This window comes from Saccopteryx leptura, chromosome 1 (genome assembly GCF_036850995.1).
Source record: "Saccopteryx leptura isolate mSacLep1 chromosome 1, mSacLep1_pri_phased_curated, whole genome shotgun sequence".
NCBI lineage: Eukaryota > Metazoa > Chordata > Mammalia > Chiroptera > Emballonuridae > Saccopteryx > Saccopteryx leptura.
The window spans coordinates 210669126-210680356 of NC_089503.1; the positions used below are offsets into that span (position 1 = coordinate 210669126).

At 45.6% G+C, this 11231-nt stretch overlaps 1 non-coding gene across 1 annotated transcript; it reads right to left on the reverse strand.

Moving 5' to 3' along the window:
• Positions 1-10615: 10615 nt before the first annotated feature.
• LOC136390084 (U2 spliceosomal RNA) lies at positions 10616-10805 on the reverse strand. Its single transcript, XR_010748586.1, has one exon. It is a non-coding gene; the product is annotated as a U2 spliceosomal RNA (small nuclear RNA).
• Between the last annotated feature and the right edge of the window lie 426 nt (positions 10806-11231).

Consider the following 11231-nt stretch of genomic DNA (forward strand, 5'->3'; position numbering starts at 1 on the left):
GACCCCTCATCCCACTTAAATACCTTAGCCAGGACCCTGTTTCCCAGTAGCAGGTTTTTGGCGTGAGATAAGTGAATGGGATAAAGGAATGAAAAAGTGAGTTAAGAAAGCAAGTCTTTCGTGTACTCTAGGTATGCTAGCTGTGTCTATTCTTGTGGGGAAAGTATTTCAAAGATTGGATTTAAGATGAAAGACATGACAATTTATGGTATACATACATATATTTACCAGGGCCTAAGGCCATTTAGTATGCTAGGTAACAAACACGTAGTTTTTAAAATTTTAGGATTTATAAAGTGAACATCAGTCTGAAATGATAGCATTAAGAAAGGTAGCATACAGGCCCTGGCTGGTTGGCTCAGTGGTAGAGCATTGGCCTGGTGTGCAGGAGTCCCAGGTTCGATTCCCTGCCAGGGCACATAGGAGAAGCGCCCATCTGCTTCTCCATCCCTCCCCCTCTCCTTCCTCTCTGTCTCTCTCTTCCCCTCCCGCAGCAAAGGCTCCATTGGAGCAAAGTTGGCCCGGGCGCTGAGGATGGCTCCATGACCTCTACCTCAGGCACTAGAATGGCCCTGGTTGCAATGGAGCAATGCCCCAGATGGGCAGAGCATTGCCCCCTTGTGGGCATGCCGGGTGGATCCTGGTCGGGCACATGCGGGTGTCTGTCTGACTGCCTCCTCATTTCCAACTTCAGAAACACACACACACACACACACACACACACACACACACAAAGAAAGGTAGCATACAAATCTTCTTGATGAGCTATAAAGAGGTAAAGTGTTCCTCTAAAAATATCCTCACAGGGCCTGACCAGGGAGTGGCACAGTGGATAGAGTGTCGGACTGGGATGTGGAGGACCCAGGTTCGAGACCCGGAGGTCGCCAGCTTGAGCGCGGGCTCATCTGGTTTGAGCAAAGCTCACCAGCTTGGACCTAAGGTCGCTGGCTCGAGCAAGGGGTTACATGGTCTGCTGTAGCCCCACGGTCAAGGCACATATGAGAAAGAAATCAATGAACAACTAAGGTGTCGCAATGAAAAACTGATGATTGATGCTTCTCATCTCTCTCTGTTCTTTTTGTTTGTTTGTTTTTAAATATTTTCAGTGTCTGCTTCGAGGTCTCTCTGTTCTTGTTTGTCTGTCCCTATCTATCCCTTTCTCTGACTCTCTTTAGTTTAGACTGGTCCCGATACACCAAGGTTGTGGGTTTGATCCCCAGGGGTCAAACACATACAATCTGTGAATGCATGAATAAGTGGAACAGCAAATCGATGTTTCTCTCTGTCTCTCTCCTGTCCTCTCTCTAAAATAGTCGAAGGTTAATTAACACTGTAACTAAATAGTAATGCTGCTAGTCTCCTCAGACAAACAAAAAAATATAGAAATAATAAATAAATAAATAAATAAATAAATAAATAAATAAATATCACTCTGGCCGGATAGTTTGGTTGCTTAAGAGCGTCATCCTGAAGCACAGAGGTTTCTGGTTCAATCCCCAGTCTGGACACAGATTGATATTCCTGCTCCCCCCCCCCTCTCTCTCATATGTGCCTTGACTCCTGCAGTCACTCTCAGCTTGATGAAATGTCCATTCTTTGAGAGTCACCAGATCTGAGCAGGACAGTTGATCTCTCAGAACACGTTCCCTCCAAAGTGTGAGCCAACTGAGTAAAATGAACATAGGAACTGCCTTACACATTTAAATTCTTCTCTGTCTCTCACTGCAGTGGTTGGCTTCATGTAAATTAAATGCACATAAAATGGGCTTTTATAGTAGAGAAAGTACATTTAAGAGTGGTTAGGTCCAGGAATAAACCCACATCTTTATAGTCAATTGATATTTGACAAAGGGGTCAAGAACATACAATGGGGTAAAGACAATCTATTCAATAAATAGTGGTGGGAAAAATTGATAAGTGCAAAAAAAAAATTAGACTACCTTCTTACACCATGCACAAAAATAAACTCAAAATGGATTAAAGACTTAAGTATTAGACTTGAAACCATAAAAATTCCGGAAGAAAATATAGACAGTAAAATCTCAGACATTTCCTGTAGCAATATTTTTCTGATACATCACCTCGGGCAAGGGAACCAAAAGGAAAAATAAACAAATGTGATTCCATCAAACTAAAATGTTTTTGTACAGCAAAGGAAATGGTCAACAAATTAAACTACATCTACTAAATGGGAGAACATATTCACTGATACATCTGATAACGGCTTAATATCCAAAATTTATAAGGAACTTATAAAACTCAACACCAAAAAAGCCCTAATAATCCAATTAAGAAGTGGGCAAAGGACCTGAATAGACACTTCTCCAAAGAGGACATAGAGATGGCCAATAGACATATGAAAAGATGCTCAGCATCACTAATCATCAGAGAAATGCAAATTAAGGCCACTAAGAGATATCACCTCACACCTAGCAGAATGGCTATCATCAATAAATCAACAAACAACAAGTGTTGGTAAGGATGTGGGGAAAAGGAAGCCCTTATACACCGTTGGTGGGGATGCAGGTTGGTGCAGCCACTGTGAGAAGCAGTAATGGAGTTACTTCAAAATTAAAAATGGATCGGCCTAACGACCCAGCAATTCCACTTCTGGGACTATATCCAAAGAAACCCAAAACGCTAATTCTTTTTTTTTTTTTTTTTTTTTCATTTTTCTGAAGCTGGAAACGGGGATAGACAGTCAGACAGACTCCCGCATGCGCCCGACCGGGATCCACCCGGCACACCCACCAGGGGCGGTGCTCTGCCCCCCAGGGGGCGATGCTCTGCCCATCCTGGGCGTCGCCATATTGCGACCAGAGCCACTCTAGCGCCTGAGGCAGAGGCCACAGAGCCATGCCCAGCGCCCGGGCCATCTTTGCTCCAATGGAGCCTTGGCTGCAGGAGGGGAAGAGAGAGACAGAGAGGAAAGCGCGGCGGAGGGGTGGAGAAGCAAATGGGCGCTTCTCCTATGTGCCCTGGCCGGGAATCGAACCCGGGTCCTCCGCACGCTAGGCCGACGCTCTACCGCTGAGCCAACCGGCCAGGGCCAAAACGCTAATTCAAAAGAATATATGCACCTCTATGTTCATTGCAGCGTTATTTACAGCTAAGATTTGGAAGCAGCCCTAGTGCCCTTCAGTAGACGAGTGGATAAAAAGCTGTGTGGTAAGGTGCCAAAGAATAGATAAATTGATATTAATATTAATTTTGAGAGAAAAAGTCAGGTTTCTTGTCCTCTCTTGTCTTCTCCTTTCTATAGGGAGTGAGGGAGAGAAATGTGAAATTTTCCTGGCTTGCAGAGACATACTGTGTAGGAAACCCACTTTACTAGGAAGCTTAAAGGGCATTTTATAATTTGGGCTAAGCATACAGAAAGATTTTGTAAATATGATTTTTATACTTGTGTGTGATTTGCACCAACTCAGGATGGACAACAACATTGAGTTATAAATAGCAAGATTTTGTGCTGTGTTTTGAGTGGAAGTGGAAAGGAAACTTGGACTCCCCTACCTCTTCACCGGTGATGAAGAGAATAAACACCTGGGGGGGGGGGGAAGAGACTGAACAAAGCCTTTCCTTTCCCTTTCTTTCTTCTTTAATGGGCCATTCACAAACGCTTATCCCCTGGTGCCATGTAGGCTCCCCCGCCCTCTCTCGGAAAGCATATAGTTAATGTATATATCTCTAAACAAAAGAATAGCAGATAAACACTGAAAGATTTGGAAATGTCTTTTAATATGAAAAATAACATTTCTCGCTATTGCATTACCTTATAAGTTTTAACAAGTAGAAATGTTTTTTGTAAATCCTATAGACAAATGTTATAAGCTTGCTAATGAATTGTGTCATCTTCCCCTCCTCCTCCTTTTCTCTCCGACCTATGTGCGATCAAAGGTATATAACCTGGCTCAGGGCTATATGCTGGGCGGCACAATTTGGGTCAGCTATGCCCCGTGTTTGTCATATACAGCCGGCATATTAATAAATCTCCTCCTTGGCCCTGGCCGGTTGGCTCAGTGGTAGAGCGTCGGCCTGGCATGCAGAGGTCCCGGGTTCGATTCCTGGCCAGGGCACACAGGAGAAGCGCCCATCTGCTTCTCCACCCCTCCCCCTCTCCTTCCTCTCTGTCTCTCTCTTCCCCTCCCACAGCCGAGGCTCCATTGGAGCAAAGATGGCCCGGGCGCTGGGGATGGCTCCTTGGCCTCTGCCCCAGGCGCTGGAGTGGCTCTGGTCACAGCAGAGTGACGCCCCGGAGGGGCAGAGCATCGCCCCCTGGTGGGCAGAGCGTCGCCCCTGGTGGGCGTGCCGGGTGGATCCCGGTCGGGCGCATGCGGGAGTCTGTCTGACTGTCTCTCCCCATTTCCAGCTTCAGAAAAATACAAAAAAATTAAAAATAAATAAATAAATAAATAAATCTCCTCCTTTAATAAAACTCCTTAAAAATTCATTTGGACTTGGTGTCTCTACATAAACCCGGCAGAACATTACTTTACAACAGCTGTGGGACATTTACACAATGGAATGCTACTCAGCTGTAAAAAAAAAAAAGCAACAAAAATCTTACCTCCTGTGACAACATGAATGGATCTGGAAAGTATTAAGCTAAGTGAAATAAGCCAGTCAGAGCCTGACCAGGCCGTGGCACAGTGGATAGATTGTCGGACTGGGATGCGGAGGACCCTGGTTCGAGACCCCGAGGTCGCCAGCTTGAATGCAGGCTCATCTGGTTTGAGCCAACTTCACCAGCTTAGATCCAAGGTCGCTGGCCCGAGCAAGGGGTTACTTGGTCTGCTGAAGGCCCTGCCAGTCAAGGCACATATGAGAAAGCAATCAATGAACAACTAAGGTGTCATAATGAAAAACTGATGACTGGCCCTGGCCGGTTGGCTCAGCGGTAGAGCGTCGGCCTAGCGTGCGGAGGACCCGGGTTTGATTCCCGGCCAGGGCACACAGGAGAAGCGCCCATTTGCTTCTCCACCCCTCCGCCGCGCTTTCCTCTCTGTCTCTCTTTTCCCCTCCCGCAGCCAAGGCTCCATTGGAGCAAAGATGGCCCGGGCGCTGGGGATGGCTCCTCGGCCTCTGCCCCAGGCGCTAGAGTGGCTCTGGTCGCAATATGGCGACGCCCAGGATGGGCAGAGCATCGCCCCCTGGGGGGCAGAGCGCCGCCCCATGGTGGGCGTGCCGGGTGGATCTCGGTCGGGCGCATGCGGGAGTCTGTCTGACTGTCTCTCCCTGTTTCCAGCTTCAGAAAAATGAAAAAAAAAAAAAAAAAGAAAAACTGATGACTGATGCTTCTCATCTCTCTTCGTTCCTGTCTGTCTGTCCCTATCTATCCTTCTCTCTGACTCTCTGTCTGTCTCTATATAAACTATATAAAATTAAAAAAAAAAGAAATAAGCCAGTCAGAGAAAGTCAAGTACCATATGATTTCACTTATATGTAGAATCTAATGAACAAAATAAACTTATAAACAAAATAGAAACAGTCTCAGATACATGGAAAACAAACTGATAGCTGTCAGAGGGGATGAGAGTTAGGGGGACAGGTGAAGAAAGAAGGGATTAAGCAAAGAAAAAATTTATAGACACAGACAACAGTGTGGGGATTGCAGGAGGAAGAAGGGGATGGAGAGAAGTGTAGGAGGGTGGGGGGATAAATGGTGGTGGAGGAAGACCTGACTTGGGGGGGTGAACACACAATGCAGTGTGCAGATGATGTATTGTAGAATTGTGCACCTGAAACTTGTATAATTTTATTAACCAATGTCACCCAAATAAATTCAATAAAAATTTTTTAATAAATAAAATAAAACAATTAAAAATTGGGGAAAAAAAGTGGTTAGGCACTCTCCCTCTCTGGAGCATGCCCACACCTTCTTCCCTCTCAGGCGAGCATCTCCTAAATTCTAAGAAACCCCAAGAGACTTGCAACCAGGGGAGCAATGGGCACTGGCAACTGTTCCTGGGCTTACCCTCGTCTCCAGGGCCCCTGTTCTCTGACTTTCCAGTGAGCCCAAACAGCTCTGCCTAGGCTCTCCTGTTGCTTTTTGTATCCTAAGCCCTCCTTTGTTTCACTGTTCCCAGCTTTAATAAACATACTTTCATGAGAAATAAAATAAAATAGTGGTTAAGATACACTAGCATTAGACTAAGTTTGTTTGATTCTTGGCTCCATCACTTATTAGATATGTAACCTTGATCAAGTTATTTAATCACTTATTTTCTCTGTATCTCAGTTTATGTCTGCAAAATGAACGCTAGTACGGCCTAATTCATAAGCTTGTTGTAAGGATAAATATAGTTAATCTGTAAAATAATATTACAAACCTTATAGGCTTTCAGTGAAAATGAAATGATTTTATATATTTAAGCATTTACAATAGTGTTTTGGCATAGATTAGTACTCAACAAAAATTAGCTTATAGTCACTCTGTCTTCCTTTCTTCAAATGCTCATAAAGGATTAAATGAGTGGCCCATAGAAAAGTGCCCATAAAATAGAATAAGTACTCTTTAAGGGTTGGCTATTATTATTCCACTATTGTGTCTCCCCTATTTCAAGTTTCTTGGGGACAGGAACAGGGATACACAACTTTGTATCCTTGCAGTGACTCAAAAGTACTGGTACATGTGAGTCACTCAAAAAAATCATAAAATCAGCCTGGCCTGTGGTGGCTCAGTGGGTAAACCTTTGGCCTTAAGTGCCAAGGTTGCTGGTTCGAGACCCTGGGCTTCCCTGGTCAAGGCACATACAACAAGCAAGCAATGAACAACGAATATGAAGCAACTATGAGGTGATACTTCCCATTCCATGCTCCCCTCTCCCTTCTGTCTCTGTAAAATCAATAAAGTTAAAAAACATTGTAGGCCCTGGCCGGTTGGCTCAGTGGTAGAGCATCGGCCTGGCGTGCAGGAGTCCCGGGTTCAATCCCCGGCCAGGGCACACAGGAGAAGCACCCATCTGCTTCTCCACCCTGCCCCCTCTCCTTCCTCTCTGTCTCTCTCTTCCCCTCCTGCAGCCAAGGCTCCATTGGAGCAAAGATGCCCCAGGCGCTGAGGATGGCTCTGTGGCCTCTGCCTCAGGCGCTAGAATGGCTCTGGTTGCAACAGAGCGACGCCCCAGATGGGCAGAGCATCGCCCCCTGGTGGGCGTGCCAGGTGGATCCCAGTCAGGCACATGCGGGAGTCTGACTGCCTCCCTGTTTCCAACTTCAGAAAAATACAAAATAAAAATTGTAAAATCAGATGTTTCTCCCCAAAATATTGAATTATATTGATTTTAATTTTTACAAGTTCATAAAATAAAATAAAAGAAATGTATATTCATGAATACCTGAATAACTTTCCTACGCTTTTAAGTTGTCTTTATCATCTCCAAAATTCTTCACAGCAAGAACTTTCCCCAGTTAGCACTGAATAACTTAATAAAGAACTATTCAGGCCCAGGCCAGTTGGCTCAGTGGTAGAGCAACGGCTGGGCATGTGGAGGTTCCATATTCGATTCCCGATCAGGGCACACAGGAGAAGCACCCATCTGCTTCTCCACCCTTCCCCTTGTCCTTTCGCTCTATCTCTTTCTTCCTTTTCCACAGCCAAGGCTCCATTGGAGCAAAGTTGGCCCAGGCACTGAGGACGGCTTCATGGCCTCTGCCTCAGGCACTAGAATGGCTCCGGCTGCAACAGAGCAGCGCACCAGATGGGCGGAGCATTGCCCCCTGGTGGGCATGCTAGGGGGATCCTGGTTGGGCGCATGCAGGAGTCTGTCTGCCTTCCCGCTTCTCACTTCGGAAAAGCATATATAAAAAAAAAAGAGTTATTCAAGTACCAGAGTTGGACTGTAAATGATTTGGGGATAAATGTTGACTTTGGTTGGCTTCCCTGAGTTTTACTAGGGGCATTTTCATTATAGAAACTCATCTCCAAAACTAGTAATTCATGATCTGTGGTTGGAAGGCACCTTGGAAATGATACCAGGGCACCAAGACATATATAATCCTAGATTTGAAACTGACTACAAACCTTTTTGTATTTTAGGTCTTCTATCTTTTAAATAAATAACACCAACTGAACCCCAAAATTCGGTCACAAATAACTGACACAATTCTTAGGCTGTTAATATGACTACCATCTACTAGTTAAAAGATTCCATTGTCAGAGATATTTTCCTCATGCATGACTTATTTAGGACGGTTTTTCCTGTTTCACAGCTCACTTTTTCCAAATGGGCCACGTGGAGAGAGAGATAGAGAATGGAAGACTCCCAGCCCCACCCAACTACCTTTCTGATCTGTGGGATAACAGAGGTGTCAGCCAGATAGAGATCTGTTAACCCAGGTAGGTGTCAAATACTCCTCTGTCTTTGTTTAACAAACTGGGAAATGTTATTCTCCTAGCAACTGCTTTGATCGTTTTTCTTAGGAATGAGACCCACCTTTGTTGGGAAAATTCCGTGAGTAGCCCGCTTGGAAGCTGGAACCTAAGGGTAGCACTGCCCAGCCTAGAATAAGGAGAGGGATGTGCTGATTGCCCTGGGGAGGCCGTGGGTGGAGGTGGAGCCGCCCCAACCATAGAAAGCTGCCTGCGTCCTGGGAGATGCTCGCAACCAGCCACCCCACAGCCCCAGGCGAAAGTTTTAACCTCACACCGTGCTTGGCGGGCATGGAATTTCAGTGGAAAGCAGTGAAGAGTGTGCATCTAATGTCCATCTTAGCCTAAGGCAGAAACACAGGGCGTCCTGAGGAAACAAACCTTCGAGGAATTCTCAGAAATCTAAAAGCAGGATCTGGACTCTCGAAAAAATCCATAGAATAAGTAAGTGCTGTCACCAAGGTTTCCTGAATCCCTGACAGGTGGGGCAGTCCCAGTTCCATCTGGCTTACATTACTAGTAATACTAAGATGAAGGTAGCTTATTGTCAAGATGATGACTCCTGAAATGGATGGGGGAAATAAGAAATAAACATTTTAAACAGTAGAGCACTTTCCTCAAAACCAGGGAGACTGCCCTGGCCGGTTGGCTCAGCGGTAGAGCGTCGGCCTGGCATGCGCGGGACCCGGGTTCGATTCCCGGCCAGGGCACATAGGAGAAGCGCCCATTTGCTTCTCCACCCCTCCCCCTTCCTCTCTGTCTCTCTCTTCCCCTCCCGCAGCCGAGGCTCCATTGGAGCAAAGATGGCCCGGGCGCTGGGGATGGCTCCTTGGCCTCTGCCCCAGGCGCTAGAGTGGCTCTGGTCTCGGCAGAGCGACGCCCCGGAGGGGCAGAGCATCACCCCCTGGTGGGCAGAGCATCGCCCCTGGTGGGCGTGCCGGGTGGATCTCGGTCGGGCGCATGCGGGAGTCTGTCTGACTGTCTCTCCCCGTTTCCAGCTTCAGAAAAAAGTACAAAAAAAAAAGAGAAAACCTGAGCTTACCTGGTCAAGGCATAGGAGTTGATGTTTCCTACTCCTCCCCCCTACTCTCTCTCTCTCTCTCTCTCTCTCTCTCTCCTCTCTAAAATGAATAAATAAAATTTAAAAAAAAATTAAAAACAAAAAAAACAAAAAAAAAAACACAGGGAGACCACTTCTCACTATCAGAGCAGAAATAATTATAAGAAGAAAACTTCCTTGCTATGTTCACAATTTTCAGCAAAATGTGGGAAAGTACTTTAAAATAGAAATTGCTTTACTGTATTGTAGCACCTACCCACATCCTATCTTTTAATTTTTATTTCTTTTATTTATTTATTTATTTATTTTAAAAAGAGACAGAGAGAGAGAGTCAGAGAGAGGGACACACAGGGACAGACAGACAGGAATGGAGAGAGATGAGAAGCACCAATCATCAGCTCCTCGTGGCCACACCTTAGCTGTTCATTGATTGCTCTCTCATATGTGCCCTGACCGCGGGCCTTCAGCAGACCGAGTAACCCCTTGCTCAAGCCAGCGACCTTGGCTCAAACCAAATGAGCCCGTGCTCAAGCTGGCAACCTCGGGGTCTCGAACCTGGGTCCTTCTGCATTCCAGTCCGACGCTCCACCCACTGCACCACCGCCCGGTCAGGCTAATTTTTATTTCTTTATTTTAGTGAGGAGAAAGACAGACGGACAGACAGAGAAGGGGAGAAGCAGGAAGCATCAACTTCCATATGTGCCTTGACCAGACAAGTGCAGGGTTTCGAACTGGCGACATGGAGAGACAGAGAATGGAAGCATCCCAGGTCTACGCTTTATCCACTGTGCCACCACAAGTCAGGCAACCCACATCCTATCTTAAGAGCCCTCAAACAGAAACATACATTTTATCCTTTCTTATCTGAAGATCTAACTTTTTTTGGCCTTTTTAATTTTTTATAAGATTTTATTTATTCATTTTAGAGAGGGAAGAGAAAGAGAGAGAGAGAGAAGGGGGGAGGAGCAGGAAGCATCAACTCCCATATGTGCCTTGACCAGGCAAGCCCAGGGTTTCAAACCAGCAAGCTCAGCATTCCAGGTTGATGGGTTAGCCACTGCACCAAAGTTGGCCTTTTTTTTTTTTTTTTTTAAACGGGTAAGGTTGTAATTTTTTTATTTATTTTTATTTATTCATTTTAGAGAGGAGAGAGAGAGAGACAGAGAGAGGAGAGAGAGATAGGGGGGAGGAGCTGGAAGCATCAACTCCCATATGTGCCTTGACCAGGCAAGCCCAGGGTCCCGAACCGGCGATCCCAGCATTTCCAGGTCAACGTTATATCCACTGCGCCACCACAGGTCAGGCCCAAAGTTGGCCTTTTTAAACTGAGTAGAACAGATACTACACTTGATCTTAGCCAAAACTCCAAGAAGCTATTTGTTGGTCTTTCTACTGACTTAAAAAGAAGCACATGGCCATTTTGGAGAAGTTTTAAAATATGAGAGAATCCACGCCCTTTAACATTATAAACTAGATTGGTCTAGCCTCCCTGAAATGTGAAAATCATTCTCCCTGGTGCGAATGCACATGCTGAGAGCAATTAGTGCTGAGGGTTATAGAACTATCATTGTGCCTTTAGGAAAAAGAATAAAGAAAGAACTTTGGCCCTGACTGGGTAGCTCAGTTGGTTAGAGCGTTGTCCTAACATGCTGAGGTTGAGGGTTTGATCCTCAAACAGGGCACATACAAGACTCAACCTATGATGGCACGAATAAGTAGAACAGTAAATCGATGTCCCTCTCTCTCTCTCTCTCTCTCTCTCTCTCTCTCTCTCTACCTCCTTTCCTCTCTCTCTAAATATCA